The following is a 14,607-nucleotide window of genomic DNA, read 5'->3' on the forward strand; positions in this document are numbered from 1 at the left end:
AGTTCTCACCTCCTGTATGTGGATCTCAAAAAGTAACATTCTAGTCAAACTGATGGGTTGTAAATATTGAAACACATCAAGATGTTATTGCATTAAAATGAATTATAAACATTCTTTTGACAGTACAGGCTTTTCATTGGTTTTTGCATTTTAATCAAATGCTGACATCCCCATGATGTCAATGTTTTATTCAAGGTCTAAAGATAGAAATAATTTGCAGAGCGATGTTTGTTATCAATAGTAAATAAAATGTAAAGAAGGATGTGACCCTGTATGAAAACTATTCCCATGAAATGTACTGAACATTTCATGGGAACATGAATGTTCACTTTTTATTGACTTCCTCATTTTCAAAACAAATTTTGAATGCTCTTTATGAAGGTGGCCAAATGATGAGGAACTTCACTTCTCTAAACATCCTTCACCTCTCTGCTCAAAAAGACCTCACAAAAACGTAAGTTTAAAAAACTTTTATATAACTTTTAAATAACTTTATACTTTTTCAGGAGATATAACAAATCAACATGTTTAATATCATAAAGGTTACTTTTTAAGAAGTGATTTTTTTCTGAAGTTGATCAAACAAACTTTGTTACAGGGGAAAGAAAAAAAAACATTCACTGTGATCAAGTTTTGAACATTTTAAAGCTCTCATGCAGTTTTTCTTCTGGGCGTTATTACTGATCAAATAGTTTCCTTAAAGAAGTTGTAAACAAAATGAACTCAGACAAAATATATATATATTTTTTTGTTTTGTCTCTTTTCTTTGAGGCAGGCAGTCAAACTTCTTGTTTTTTTATTTTATTATCATTTCATCTTCTACGTTTTAATAATGAGCTACTTTACATGAATTGAATGAAATGCAGAAATATTTCAATTAAAACCTTAAAATTAGAAGCTGCACACCTTGAAGTCTTTTAGTTTTGTTGGGATCAGTTTAGTTAACTAAACTCTGGATCCAACCTTTTCCACATTGATGAAGATTTAAATATTTCAACATATTTCTCCATCTGCAACTTCTGCAAAGATCACATTCAACAACAGCCTCAAAATGAAATCTAAGTTTATTTGGAGCGACATACAATAAACTGTAAATCTACATGTATTCTCTCCAGACTTTCTGCCTCTTCTGAAACACAAAGATGGCTGCAGCTCTGACTCTCCTCCTCATTGGCTGTCTGCTGCAAGGTGAGATGCTGACTTATATTTATCACAACGACTTTTTGTTTTGTCCATACAATTTATATCACAGAAAAACAGTAAAAGAAATATGTCATAAGTGTAATGAGCTGAAATGTTTTTTTTAACAATATCATAATGTATCATCATAATGTAAATTTACAACTTTAATGTATAAAAAAAACTCTGTGAAAATGCTGAATCCTCTGAGTTTTACATGAAGATTAATTTATCTGTGCTGAGGTTTTTAGAAACAGAGCCAACAATAAAATGTATCATGACTTTACTGTTTATTGTTTGTTTATTTAACAGAGACACATGCAATGAACATTGTATCATATACAAAGTAGATACCATGCAGCCAGGTTTCTCATTTGAAACCTCTATCCCTGTCAATGATTTTATGAATATAAACATTAAAATAACTCTATAGGAATAAGGATTGTATTGTAAATGTATAATTGTAATAAGGATTTGTTTCTTGTGTTTCAGGTGCCCTGTGTGGACAGTTTGAGAGCATTATACCAAAGACTATAGAGGTTCTGAAGGGATCCTGTGTGACAATCCCCTGCTCCTTTGACGTACAGGATCAATATAATGTAAACTTAGATAACACTTGTAAAGCATTATGGAGAAAAGGAAAAAGGAACACTGGCCCTTTTGTGTTTGATAGCAGTAATCCACAACAGAAAGGACAATTGATCGGTGACCTAACAAAAAAAGACTGCACCACAACCCTGAATGACATGCAACCTCAAAACAACAACGTGTATCATTTTAGATTGGAATGTGACAATGATCTGAAATGTAATTTTGGTCAACAAATGAAAATTTCAGTCAAAGGTAGGTTTCAAATTAAACTTATTAACAGTTCACTCATGTAGTAGTTCTCTGACCTTATCGTTGATTACTTTAAAATAAAGATAAATCAAACCTTTGATAGTAGAGAGAAATGACTGCTTATACATGTTTATGTATCTTCTGAACAGATGATCCACCCAGACCGACTCTGACTCCGCCCACACTGAAGGTGAAAGAGGGAACCTCAGTGAGTTTGAACTGCTCTGCTCCAGCTCCCTGTCTGTCTCTTCCTCCAAATCTGACATGGAGCCCCGGCCTGGGTGAAGGTCAGGAGACCCTGCAGGAGAATCAGGACAAAACTAAAGTCAAGATCTCTGTGCTGAACTTCAAAGCATCACACCTCCATCACAGACAGGAAATCTCCTGTACTGCTGTCTACAGAAAACAAGATGGCAGCACTGAGTCATCTGTGAACACCAGTTTAACAGCTGACATTACATGTGAGTATGTGTGTCTTGTGATTAAATTGATTACATAAAATACATGCTTCTTCTTCTTTGTTTGTTGTTTTGTAATCATTTAGCAAACAGTTACGAGCATGGCCGTCACCTGGGGTGTGCATACTGCCATGTGTGATTACCTTTTTTTCTCTCCACTCAGATGTTTGATTGTAGATGTATTCATTGTATGAACAGGGTTTGTTGTTAAGCCTCTACATAAATGATCTAATAAATGAATGCTATTAGGTCAGACATCCTAATGTACGCTGATGATACTATCATTTTTGAACATGCAACAACAAACCAGCAAGCTGCACGTAAACTAACAGCAGTGATGACTAATGTCACACAGTGGTTTAATAACTCCTGTCAATACTTAAACATAAAGAAAACAATCTGCATGTTTTTCACAAAGAGGTCAACAGATCATTTCACACTCAGTGTTTTCATCACAGGGTTAAAGGTCACAGTTGTATCTGATTATAAATGAATGTAACACTGGACTTTAATCTCCCATTTCAAAAACAAATTAAGAATGCAGTGAGGTTCACAAATGACAAACAGTTTGTAAATGCAGACTGAACAGCTTATATAATTGTGGATTTCTATTAGTCTACGTATAAAAAACTATAAATATTTGTGTGTGAATCAGAAATACATTTGTGAATCTTATTTTTTTATTTGTGGATTTGTTTTACATTTATATAGAATGAATTATATTTGTGTGTGCATTGAAATACATTTATGAATCATTCTGTGTGCATTTGTGAATACTGAGACTGATCTAACTCCATAACAGCTGTCCTCCACAGCTCATTGGTGGGGTTTATTTACACGAGCTTCATGTTGTTGTGTTGTCGTCAGATGTTGTAAGTGCTTAAGGAGTTGAAGTCCTGTTTTTTGCAGTATAAAGAGTCCTGGTACTGGGACACAATTTACATTTGACAATGATGTTCTTGTTATCTTTCCTGTCGACAAAACTTAAGTAATGGGAATTTTTCCAGCCACTGAATGTAAACTTCCATCTTTCAAGCTAGCCAGGGTTGCCAGGTATGTGTGACAACAAATGACAAAACAAGCCCAATGGCCAAAAAAACACTACACTACTCGTTACTTGTAAAAGTAATATCATTACTGTAACGCGTTACTAGTGATACGTTACAGCCCAACACTGGTCCTACTAGCTGTTTCTATTGATGTTTAGCAGGGCTTGTTCAGGATAAAGGCATAACATTCTCTATCCCTCATCACAAATAAACTACATATTCAAAAAATACAACTTTATTTTTTCTCTTTTCAGATTCACCCAAAGGGACCACAGTGTCAGTCAGTCCCTCTGGTCCAGTGCAAGAAGACACAAATGTGACACTGACTTGCAGTGCTAATGCAAACCCAGCTGTAAAGAACTACACCTGGTACAGAGCTGATGGAGGCCAGGAGACTTTCATGGGGACTGGACGTGTTTTAAACATCAAAGCTTCTAGGGAGAGAGGACCTTTTTTCTGCAAGGCTGAAAATGAAGAGGGAAGTGGAAGATCGAACAACACACAGATGGATGTTCAGTGTAGGTATCGTTTGAAACATTTGCATAAATGCAGGTAGGTCAGGCTTCTTTTGTGCAGCGTTTTACAAATGAGGAATGTAAATAATCTTTGTTAATAAGCTTCTTGAAAGGCTTCTTTTCTGCAAGGCTGAAAATAAACTGGGAAGTTTTCAATCAAACACATGACAAATAGATGTACATTGTAGGTGTCATTCATCAGTTACATTTTTCAAAATGTATGAAAGTCTCTTTGTTTATCTTTAATTTGCTTTGATTGGAAACTTCAAATCCATAAAATCTTTCTTTTGTAGAGGATTACCTTTGTTGTAAATAAAGGGAGAAAAGCGTTATAGATAATGGATGGATGGATAATGTACATAGATAAAGTATTTAGTGCCTTTCTTTTAGGGTGGTGGGAGATCACTTTGGGTAATCCACCCTGAACGACCTGAATGGTAGGGGAAACACTGTGTTATATATGAGGTTCTATAATTAAATTAGAGACGAGCAAATGTTAACTTTACCCCCAAAAAGGTCTGCTTAGTAAGAATGTGCACATCAAGTAAAATTACAATCATTCAAATGAAATTGCTTGCGTGAGTAATATTGTATCCTGCGAGGACAAAACCATGCTTTGAGGGCAAAAAGAAAAATCCCAGAGAGCACTGTAGTTACGCGCTCAGGGTGAGATTTTGCTCGTGCTCAAAGCATGGTTTTCTCCTTGCAGGATACAATATTGCTGTGCAAGTGCTCACAAAAATAATATGCGTGCGTGGCTGTTTTATTGGCTGGGATAAAGCGCCTTAGGTCGGTGATGGAGATGTGACATAGAAGAGCGTAGTGCTGTTCCATAAGTGGAATTGTTTTCAACTGAGAGCTGAGTGAATGCGGCCTCAAGAAACGTATGAAGCTGAGAGCTGAAAACACTGAACTACATTGGTTTTGTATTGAAAATAGGCGCTGCCAGCGTTAAAAGCGCCCTCTGTGGACACAGGCCCAGAATGAAAACCAATTGACATGGAGGAACTAGAATTTTTCTTTGCCTCATTCACTTCATTCACACGCACAGCTGGTCAACTTTTATTTTTATTTTTTTTATAGCCATAAGCCTTCTCTTTTACTTTTGCAAATTTGATACAGCATGGCTTTACTTGACTCTCTACTTGTCTCTCTTCCCTACATCCATTACAGATGCTCCACAGATCATGTCCTCATCTGATTGCACCAAAACTGCTAACCAGGTCAACTGTTCCTGTGAGTCTACGGGAAATCCTCCTCCCACTTTACAATGGAGTTTGGATGAATCACTGGTCAATCGTTCAGAAGAGTTTGCAATCAGTTATGAGCATCGAAATGGTACAGGCGTGAGCTTCATCACCATGAGTCAAGCCCAAAGGAAGGATCACTTCACTGTGCTTTGTCGCAGCTCAAACTCTCTGGGATCTGTTGCTCAGCGATTTATTTTCTACAGCCTTCCAACATCTGCAGAAAGTCAAGGTTTGTCTCTGAACTGAGTATAACTTATTGGTAAGCGGCACATTTCACAATTTGTTCTCATACTTACTAAGTATTAACAAGAAAGCGTTATGAATGGGTAAGTGGTGAAGATAAATTCCTCTTGAAAGCTTTAATATGTCCTGATTTAACAATTTACAAAAATGAATAATTAATAAGTGATGTCCGAATTTATTCAAGTAATAATCTTGTCTGAATAAGAGCTTGAACCATAATCCCGTATTGTCCTTTGTATTTTTCAGTGATTTTGCCAGTCTTCATCGCCACCATTGTCGCCTTCCTGGTGCTAGTATGTGCTCTACTCTTTGTTATCAGGTAGGGTAACAGCAAATCAAGCCAAACCGTACAGAATACCACTATGCAAAATATTTAAAAACCTCCAACTTGGAATTTTATATTCTTCAATTGAATGAAGATACTGATTCTATGTTTTGTTCCTCTGGTCTTCAATTTAAAATCTTTGAAATGTTTAATATTTTTTGGTATTATGAGCAGACCAAGTCTTATCCAGGTAATTAATATTTTTCAAATGAGGCCCACAATTTCAGTCAAATGTTGTGGATTGAAAATGTTGCCAATATATTTTTTGTTATTTATAGTGTCCTCTGCTCTGCATCTGTTTGTGAGACATAAACATGAATATACAGCTTTATGAGACACCTAAAGGACTGGAGAAACGTCAGTATTTGCTGACGTGAATTTCAGATGTACAGCTGATCTCTTACTCTCTTTTTTGCTCAAAGCAACTTTGGGATTAAGTATGACTGAAGATATGTAGTTATTTAAAGCTTTGTGTACTTTTGGGTACTATCGATCATTAGAATAAAGGAGATTTGGAAGAGTATTGTTTTAAAACAGGTCGAAAGTATCAAATTATGAAAAAAAGTGTTGATAACCTTACTCTGAAGAGAGGATGCCCACAGGTGGTTCATTATATGGTGTTTTACTGTTCTTTACTGATTGGTGTGCTGTGATACAGTTTGCAGCTTCTCAATAAGCCCCATGTTTGTAGGCAGCTGTAGCGAAGTCCGAATGGAAAACCTGCGAGTTTTGCTCCAGTATGTTGCAACAAAAAAGTTATGGCATGAAGTAATCATGAATATTTCCTCTACTTGACAGAGTATGTCCTGTACTGTGACCTTTGCACATGCACACATAAGAATGTTGATGCTGAAATGCCACCAGCCAAAGCTATAGACAGGCACTAATGCTCTACTACCTAGATGTAAACCAGCATAGTAGACAAGTGGCATGTCATAGCACAAAGAGGTTTGACTGTATTTTGATCTAGAAAATGGAGTAAAAGTTGTATGTAGGCTGTCTCGTGTTAAAGTGGTGTATCTTGACCAGAGCAATGCGTAAAAAGCACAGACATGTGGAAGTAAACCTGCAAGGAGGACCAAAGGCTGGCAGTGCTAGTACTGCTAATGCTAGTACTGCTAATGCTAGTACTGCTAATGCTCGCCACACTCAGCACAACATGTTGACATCGACTGCAGACGCTGTGATCCTGTGATCTGTTACCAGTGTTAAAATAACTAAATATGGACTGTTCCCTGAGTTTTTTCTCAACTTTAGACTAGGGAAAAACAAAGATATTTTCAGTATATTCTTGTAGGTTTATACTCCGCTGGTTTTTTCAGGGCTCAGAGGACTCAACACAACCTGCTTAAGAGTCAGGGGTCAGGTAACGCCAGCACAGTTGCTATGAGCCAACATCTACCAAGTGGAGAAGGAGATGAGGTACTTTATCTTGGAATCCAACAGTTTTGTACTTAGTGTCACTTAAATAAGCAGAATAACCTTACAACCAACATTTCCTTTTGATTTGTAGGAACTCAACAAAACAAATGAGGGCATTTATGCTAACACCACTGAGCTGAAGAAACCAGGTGTCACCCAACCTGCAACTACCTCTGAGCCAACCAGCACCAACTTACCAAGCTCAGGCCAAAACAACACAGAAGACGCCAGGACAAGTTCAGAGAAGAAAAACGAGGAAAGCAAAGATGTGATTTACACTAGTGTGACTTGGAGGAGCAAAGGGAAGAAGGAGGGAGGAAGCTCTGGCGACACAAATCAGTCAGGTCGCTCCTATCTGGAGGAGAAGCGCTTAGAGGGAGGATTGAATTTTGTGAGCAATGCAGTAGAGATGGTAAATCTATATGACGAAGTGAAGCCTAGAAATGTGAGGAAGGACTCTGAATGTGAATATGCTCGGGTTAAATTTAGAGACTAGATTGAGATGCAGACATAGATTACAGTTCAGTCCGGACTGGGCGATAAAACGAAATGATAATTATTGCAATATAATTTTCGTCAATAAATATGAAAAATGTTCAATAAAAGTTTGACAGATTTAATTGTGATTACACCACCAACCACTGGGAAGTGGGGAGCGCTAATGTTCCTTGAGCGCTACGTGCACTGTGCTTATAATGGTGAAATATTTAATTATAGTTTCTCATGTTCTGAATAATTAAACCATAATTAACCACCTTGTTTTTTCAAGGAGCCAAAATCAGCCTTTAAATTTGAAAGAAATAATGAATGACAATTATCGATATCGACTGATATGACATTTTTTATCGTGATAACACTTTTAATCTTGTCACGCAGGCCTACTCGCTATCATAGTTTGGCTCAGTTTACAGCAACAGACTACAGCTGGCTGTAACGTTACCTAGTGAAGCTACTGATTGTTGTCACACACAGCCACCAGCTGATCTCTGCATGAGAGCAGACGGGGTGGAGGGAACGGAGAAAGGACGAAGCAGTGTTTGAAACAACGAAAAGATACACAATTAAACAACAACACTTTATGAGCTCTTTCTGTGTGAAACTCAGCCAAAAGTTATTTTAAAATATATCATAAAAGTCTGTAATGCCTTCCTATTTGTACAGCAGGTACAACTTAAATGCTGCCTACTTTTCACTGAGACTCTGCACAGGGATTCAGCGGTAGTTGATACACCATATTTATACATTTTCCATCCATCTACAGATCATGTGCATATTATATATATATTAAGTCATTCTTTAAATAAATCTCACAGCTAAAAAGGCAAGACACTCAACTTAACCTCAGAAGAACAGATAATAACCAAGACAAACAGTTCAAATGGGAAAATACATTTTAACAAAATAAGGTTGTGGGTTTGGAGGTCGCCTATTTAATACAGATCTTGAGACTTCATATAATTGTTCAGCCTAACAAGTTTCTCTTTAACAACGGAGGATTAGGGCCACGATTAGGGCCAAATTATAATAAAGAATAAAGTCGGAAATTTACGAGTTTCCACTGTTGCATCCAACAAAGTGCTCTGTGGATGGAAAGTATGACAGGAACTTGAGTTACGAGTTCGAGACCAGCCTGTGTGAAAATGATGAAAGGAGAACTGTTAAAGTCTGCTCCTCTGCAGACGCAACTTCCTCCAAGTCAGTGTGGTTCTTTCTTCAGAAAAGCCAACGTTTCTTTCAGTATCTTTTCAGGGTCCTGATATTTTATGACAATGTGATAATGATGATGTGCCAAAAGCATGTGTAGTTTCATATCTGCATAAGTAAAGCCCCAACACAACTATTTTATATTTGTGTTTGTTATCTGCACTTGTCTGCCTTGTTAAAGTGTCTCATGGGCAGAGCCAGTTTGTGTCCTGTTCACTGATCATTTTGCAGATGAATAAAGTCCTTGCAAGTTGAAGTGAAAACTTCTCTTGAACTAACTGTTTTTTACTGACTACACAAGGAAGTAGCCTATTTCCTTGAAACCTGTGAAACAAGTGAAACCTTTACTAAAATATAGAAAGATGCTCAACGTTTGTAATTTTAACAGGCTGCTGCTCTTCTGATATAGACTGAAATAACGTCATTATTCTCGTAAATTGAGATTTTTCATTTTCTTTAACGTGGCCATAATCCTCCGTCATAGTTTTTCAGTTTGAGTTTAGGGGGATTTTGCTGTTTCTATGTTTCTGCCATCTGACTGTTGACAGGGGTGCAAACTCATCAGGGATGAAAAAGGTGACATGGATCCAAACCTCCTAGGGGGGTCCGGGGGAAAGCCCCCCCGGGAAGATTAAAAATAAAAAAATCTGCTTTAAATTGTGAATTTACAGAAGATTTCAGCATTCAGACCTACTAAAGAAGCAGTGCAAACAATAAGAAAAACACAATTGCTTGTCGATATCTATGTTCTGTTTTACCTTTTTGATAAAGCTTCAGTGAAACATGAAAAACCTGTGCTCCCAACCTTGAGTCCCTTTTTATAAATGGGATGAATTTGCAGAACAGGGCTTACCATGTTCTACTAAGGGGTGATGTGAAGGGCAGTCAATATGCAAGTAGCTCTCAGAGCAGAGTCTGAGGGAACATAATGCAGTCATCAAGTATGACAATATTGTCAAATATCTTCTATCATAAAATATGTAACATATCAATATATGAACCTGATGTTTTGCTCCTGCTGATTCTCATTAAGTTTATATTCCCTCTGGCCTACCTTATTACATGTGTTGACACTGTCACATGTGCTGTCACTTTAATGTTGCCTGAGATAACAATGAACCAGAAAGCTGTATGAAGTTACCTTCAGCTAGCACACATTTCTCTCAACATCTTTACCTATGGCTACCAAACGGTTAATATGATCAGACAGTATGTTGAACAGAAAGACTGGCTTGCTAGACAGACTTCGAATTGGTCACTGTCCCGAATAATAAGAGTGTTTTTAGATGTTTTTATTCTGAAACATAACCTCACCAAAGAAACGAGTGTGAGTGACAGCTCTCATAATGTTACTTTGTATGACAAATGGCTGTACATTAAACTCTGCTTTCAAAAGCAGCTTTCACTGTTGTTCATTTCCTGTTGCATGACACATACTTTTCTTTCTCATCAGCTTTTCTTCACTGAACCACTAACATTTTTTGCCAGCTTTGCTAACACATTCACCCTCCCTTCCTCTTCCTCCTCTCCCCCACACAAAGGCTTCTCTGTGCTGCAGCAGGTGAGAAGCTGGAACATCACTGTACCTAAAACAGTGACTGCAGTGGAGGGGAGCTGTGCTGTGGTACCATGTCAGACAAAAGCTCATGTCCAGGTCACCTGGTATCAATACAATAAGATGTATTATCCTGTGGTGTATGACAGATATCCTCCTACAGTGGAACAACAGTTGGTTTGGATCCAGGACTAAAAACATTTTTACAAAAGGAATTTCTCAAATGTCAATCGACGATTTGAAGGGAGAAATGTACTTTCAGAACCAGAGCCGCCATAAAAGTGGGGGATCACTGTTGAGTTCTATCGATCACTACAATTGGCATGTTTGAAATTAGCTTCAGGAGCTGATGTATTTCCCAGATCATTTCATCTGTAAAAGCTCAAAAGCAACAAATACAGCAAGTGAAAAAGTGAACTCAAAAAGTGAAAAAAATTGCTGACTTTGAGTAAGAATGAATGAATGAGTACTTTTTGTCATACTATAAAATCCAGAATATAAGTGGCATGTTTTTGAAGGTCTCTGAGAGAGAAAAAAAGTTTTCCGGCCTGATCATTTCTATTGTGTTCAGTGAAGTCTACAACGTGCAGTTTGTGTTCAGCTGTGTCGCTCTTTTAGTTCAGTCTGTTTTCACTTTTTGGAGTTTGCACTCCTACTAGTTACAGTACGGTAGTTGAGCTCTCAGGCTGCAGTGAAAGTTGTGAGGCACAGACTCCTAGCTTGCAAGCTCTCTGCACGACTCCGCTGGTCACTTTTTGACTTTAATATAGAATTACTTCAATCAAAAGAGCACTCAACAAGGTTTATTTATGAAACAATATACTACTGTTTTCTGTGCATGCAGGATTATGACCTCGTGAGGGAGAAAAGCTGTGGTTTGTGTCACCTTCTCACCCAGCACAGCATGCAATCACATCTGGATACAGAAAGAATGGGGATGTATTTTTAATCGTCAGTAATGACACTGCGTGTGTCAGCATTTTATACTGGTATATTGGTTGCACCAGTGTATAGATGCAGCCAACTTTTTGGATCTAAAAAAAGGGTGTGCCTCTTATACATCAGGTTTTTATGGTAATTGATAAGAGATTGATAATTATGTTATTAGAAATGTATTCTATAGAGTAGTCTGCTTATTTCATTGCTTCATGATAAGGAAGTACAGGCTTTTCATGTGTTTTTGCATTTTAATCGAATGCTGACATCCCCATGATGACAATGTTTTATTCAGGTCTAAAGATACAAATAATTTGTACAGCGAGATGTTTTTTATCAATAGTAAATGAAAGGTAAGTAAAGATGTTACACTGTATGAAAACTATTCACATGAAATGTACTGAACATTTCATGTGAACATGAATGTTCACTTTTTTTTGACTTCCTCATTTTCAAGACAAATTTTGAATGCTGTTTATGAAGGCGGCCAAATGATGAGGAACTTCACTTCTCTAAACATCCTTCACCTCTCTGCTCAAAAAGACCTGACAAAAACGTAAGTTTATAAAACTTTTATATCACTTTTAAATTCGTTTTATACTTTTTCAGGAGATATAACAAATCAACATGTTTAATATCATAAAGGTGACTTTTTAATAGGTGCATTTTTCTGAAGTTGATCAAACAAACTTTGTTACAGGGGAAAGAAAAAAAAATTCACTCTGCTCAAGTTTTGAACATTTTAAAGCTCTCATGCAGTTTTTCTTCTGGGCGTTATTACTGATCAAATAGTTTCCTTAAAGAGGTTGTAAACAAAGAAAGAAACAAAATAAAAAACACAACATTTGTCTCTTTTCCTTGAGGCAGGCAGTCAAACTTCCTGTTTTTTATTTTATTATCATTTCATCTTCTACGTTTTAATAATGAGCATTTTTACATGAATTGAATGAAATGCAAAAATATTTCAATTTAAACCTTAAAATGAGAAGCTGCACACCTTGAAGTCTTTTAGTTTTATTGGGATTGCTTTAGTTAACTAAACTCTGGATCCAACCTTTTCCACATTGATGAAGATTCAAACATTTCAAGATATTTCTCCATCTGCAACTTCTGCAAAGATCACATTCAACAACAGCCACAAAATGAAATCTAAGTTTATTTGGAGCGAAATACACTAAACTGTAAATCTACATGTATTCTCTCCAGACTTTCTGCCTCTTCTGAAACACAAAGATGGCTGCAGCTCTGACTCTCCTCCTCATTGGCTGTCTGCTGCAAGGTGAGATGCTCACTTATATTTGTCAAAGAAATTAGCGACTAATGTGTTCTGCTTTCTTTTAAAGATATCATAATGTAGAGATTTGGTGTTAAATTTACAACTTTAATGTAAAAAATAACTGTGAAAATGATGAATCCTGTGATCCTGACTATTTTATCTGTGACTCCTCAGGTTTTTAGAAACAGAGCCAACAATAAATTGTATCATGACTTTATTTATTTATTTGTTTGTTTATTTAACAGAGACACGTGCAATGAACATTGCTTCATGTAAATACAAAGTAGATAACATGCAGTCAGGTTTCTAGCCACGGATCATTTGAAACCTCTATCCCTCTCAATGATTTTAGTAATATAGTCATTATAAACTTAATATGAATAAGGATTGTATTGTTAATGTATAATTGTAATAAGGATTTGTTTCTTGTGTTTCAGGTGCCCTGTGTGGACAGTTTGAGAGCATTATACCAAAGACTATAGAGGTTCTGAAGGGATCCTGTGTGACAATCCCCTGCTCCTTTGACGTAAAGGATCAATATAATGTAAACTTAGATAAAACATGTAAAGCATTATGGAGAGAATCTTATTGGGGACCTCTTGTGTTTGATAGCAGTAATCCACAACAGAAAGGACAATTGATCGGTGACTTAACAAAAAAAGACTGCACCACAACCCTGAATGACATGCAACCTCAAAACAACAAAGTGTATTATTTTAGATTGGAATGTGACAATAATCTGAAATACTATTTTAATGGCGTGAAAATTTCAGTCAAAGGTAGGTTTCAAATTAAACTTATTTACAGTTCAGTCATGTAGTAGTTCTCTGACCTTATCATTGATTACTTTAAAATAAAGATAAATCAAACCTTTGATAGTAGAGAGAAATGACTGCTTATACATGTTTATGTATCTTCTGAACAGATGATCCACCCAGACCGACTCTGACTCCGCCCACACTGAAGGTGAAAGAGGGAACCTCAGTGAGTTTGAACTGCTCTGCTCCAGCTCCCTGTCTGTCTCTTCCTCCAAATCTGACATGGAGCCCCGGCCTGGGTGAAGGTCAGGAGACCCTGCAGGAGAATCAGGACAAAACTAAAGTCAAGATCTCTGTGCTGAACTTCAACGCATCACACCTCCATCACAGACAGGAAATCTCCTGTACTGCTGTCTACAGAAAACAAGATGGCAGCACTGAGTCATCTGTGAACACCAGTTTAACAGCTGACATTACATGTGAGTATGTGTGTCTTGTGAATAAATTGATTACATAAAATATATGCTTCTTCTTCTTTGTTTGTTGTTTTGTAATCATTTAGCAAACAGTTACGAGCATGGCCGTCACCTGGGGTGTGCATACTGCCATGTGTGATTACCTTTTTTTCTCTCCACTCAGATGTTTGATTGTAGATGTATTCATTGTATGAACAGGGTTTGTTGTTTAGCCTCTACATAAATGATCTAATAAATGAATGCTATTAGGTCAGACATCCTAATGTACGCTGATGATACTATCATTTTTGAACATGCAACAACAAACCAGCAAGCTGCACGTAAACTAACAGCAGTGATGACTAATGTCACACAGTGGTTTAATAACTCCTGTCAATACTTAAACATAAAAACAATCTGCATGTTTTTCACAAAGAGGTCAACAGATCATTTCACACTCAGTGTTTTCATCACAGGGTTAAAGGTCACAGTTGTATCTGATTATAAATGAACGTAACACTGGACTTTAATCTCCCATTTCAAAAACAAAGTAAGATGATAACAAACATAGTAAAGTTTATATTTACTTTTTTCTACCAACTGTTTATCCGCTGAGGAAGCAACACTGTACTGTAGGTCTAC

The 14,607-nt window shown here is 36.9% G+C and overlaps 2 long non-coding RNA genes across 2 annotated transcripts; both read left to right on the forward strand.

Moving 5' to 3' along the window:
* The first annotated feature begins 400 nt into the window (after nucleotides 1–400).
* LOC136179861 (uncharacterized) lies at nucleotides 401–2,633 on the forward strand. The gene is made up of 4 exons (XR_010666793.1): nucleotides 401–454; nucleotides 1,116–1,188; nucleotides 1,672–2,022; nucleotides 2,169–2,633. It is a non-coding gene; the product is annotated as an uncharacterized lncRNA (long non-coding RNA).
* A 9,310-nt stretch (nucleotides 2,634–11,943) lies between these two features.
* Nucleotides 11,944–13,986, forward strand: LOC136179860 (uncharacterized). Its single transcript, XR_010666792.1, has 4 exons — nucleotides 11,944–12,032; nucleotides 12,683–12,755; nucleotides 13,190–13,531; nucleotides 13,678–13,986. It is a non-coding gene; the product is annotated as an uncharacterized lncRNA (long non-coding RNA).
* Nucleotides 13,987–14,607: the final 621 nt, after the last annotated feature.

The sequence above is a fragment of the Labrus bergylta genome, chromosome 8 (assembly GCF_963930695.1).
Source record: "Labrus bergylta chromosome 8, fLabBer1.1, whole genome shotgun sequence".
In the NCBI taxonomy this organism is placed as follows: domain Eukaryota; kingdom Metazoa; phylum Chordata; class Actinopteri; order Labriformes; family Labridae; genus Labrus; species Labrus bergylta.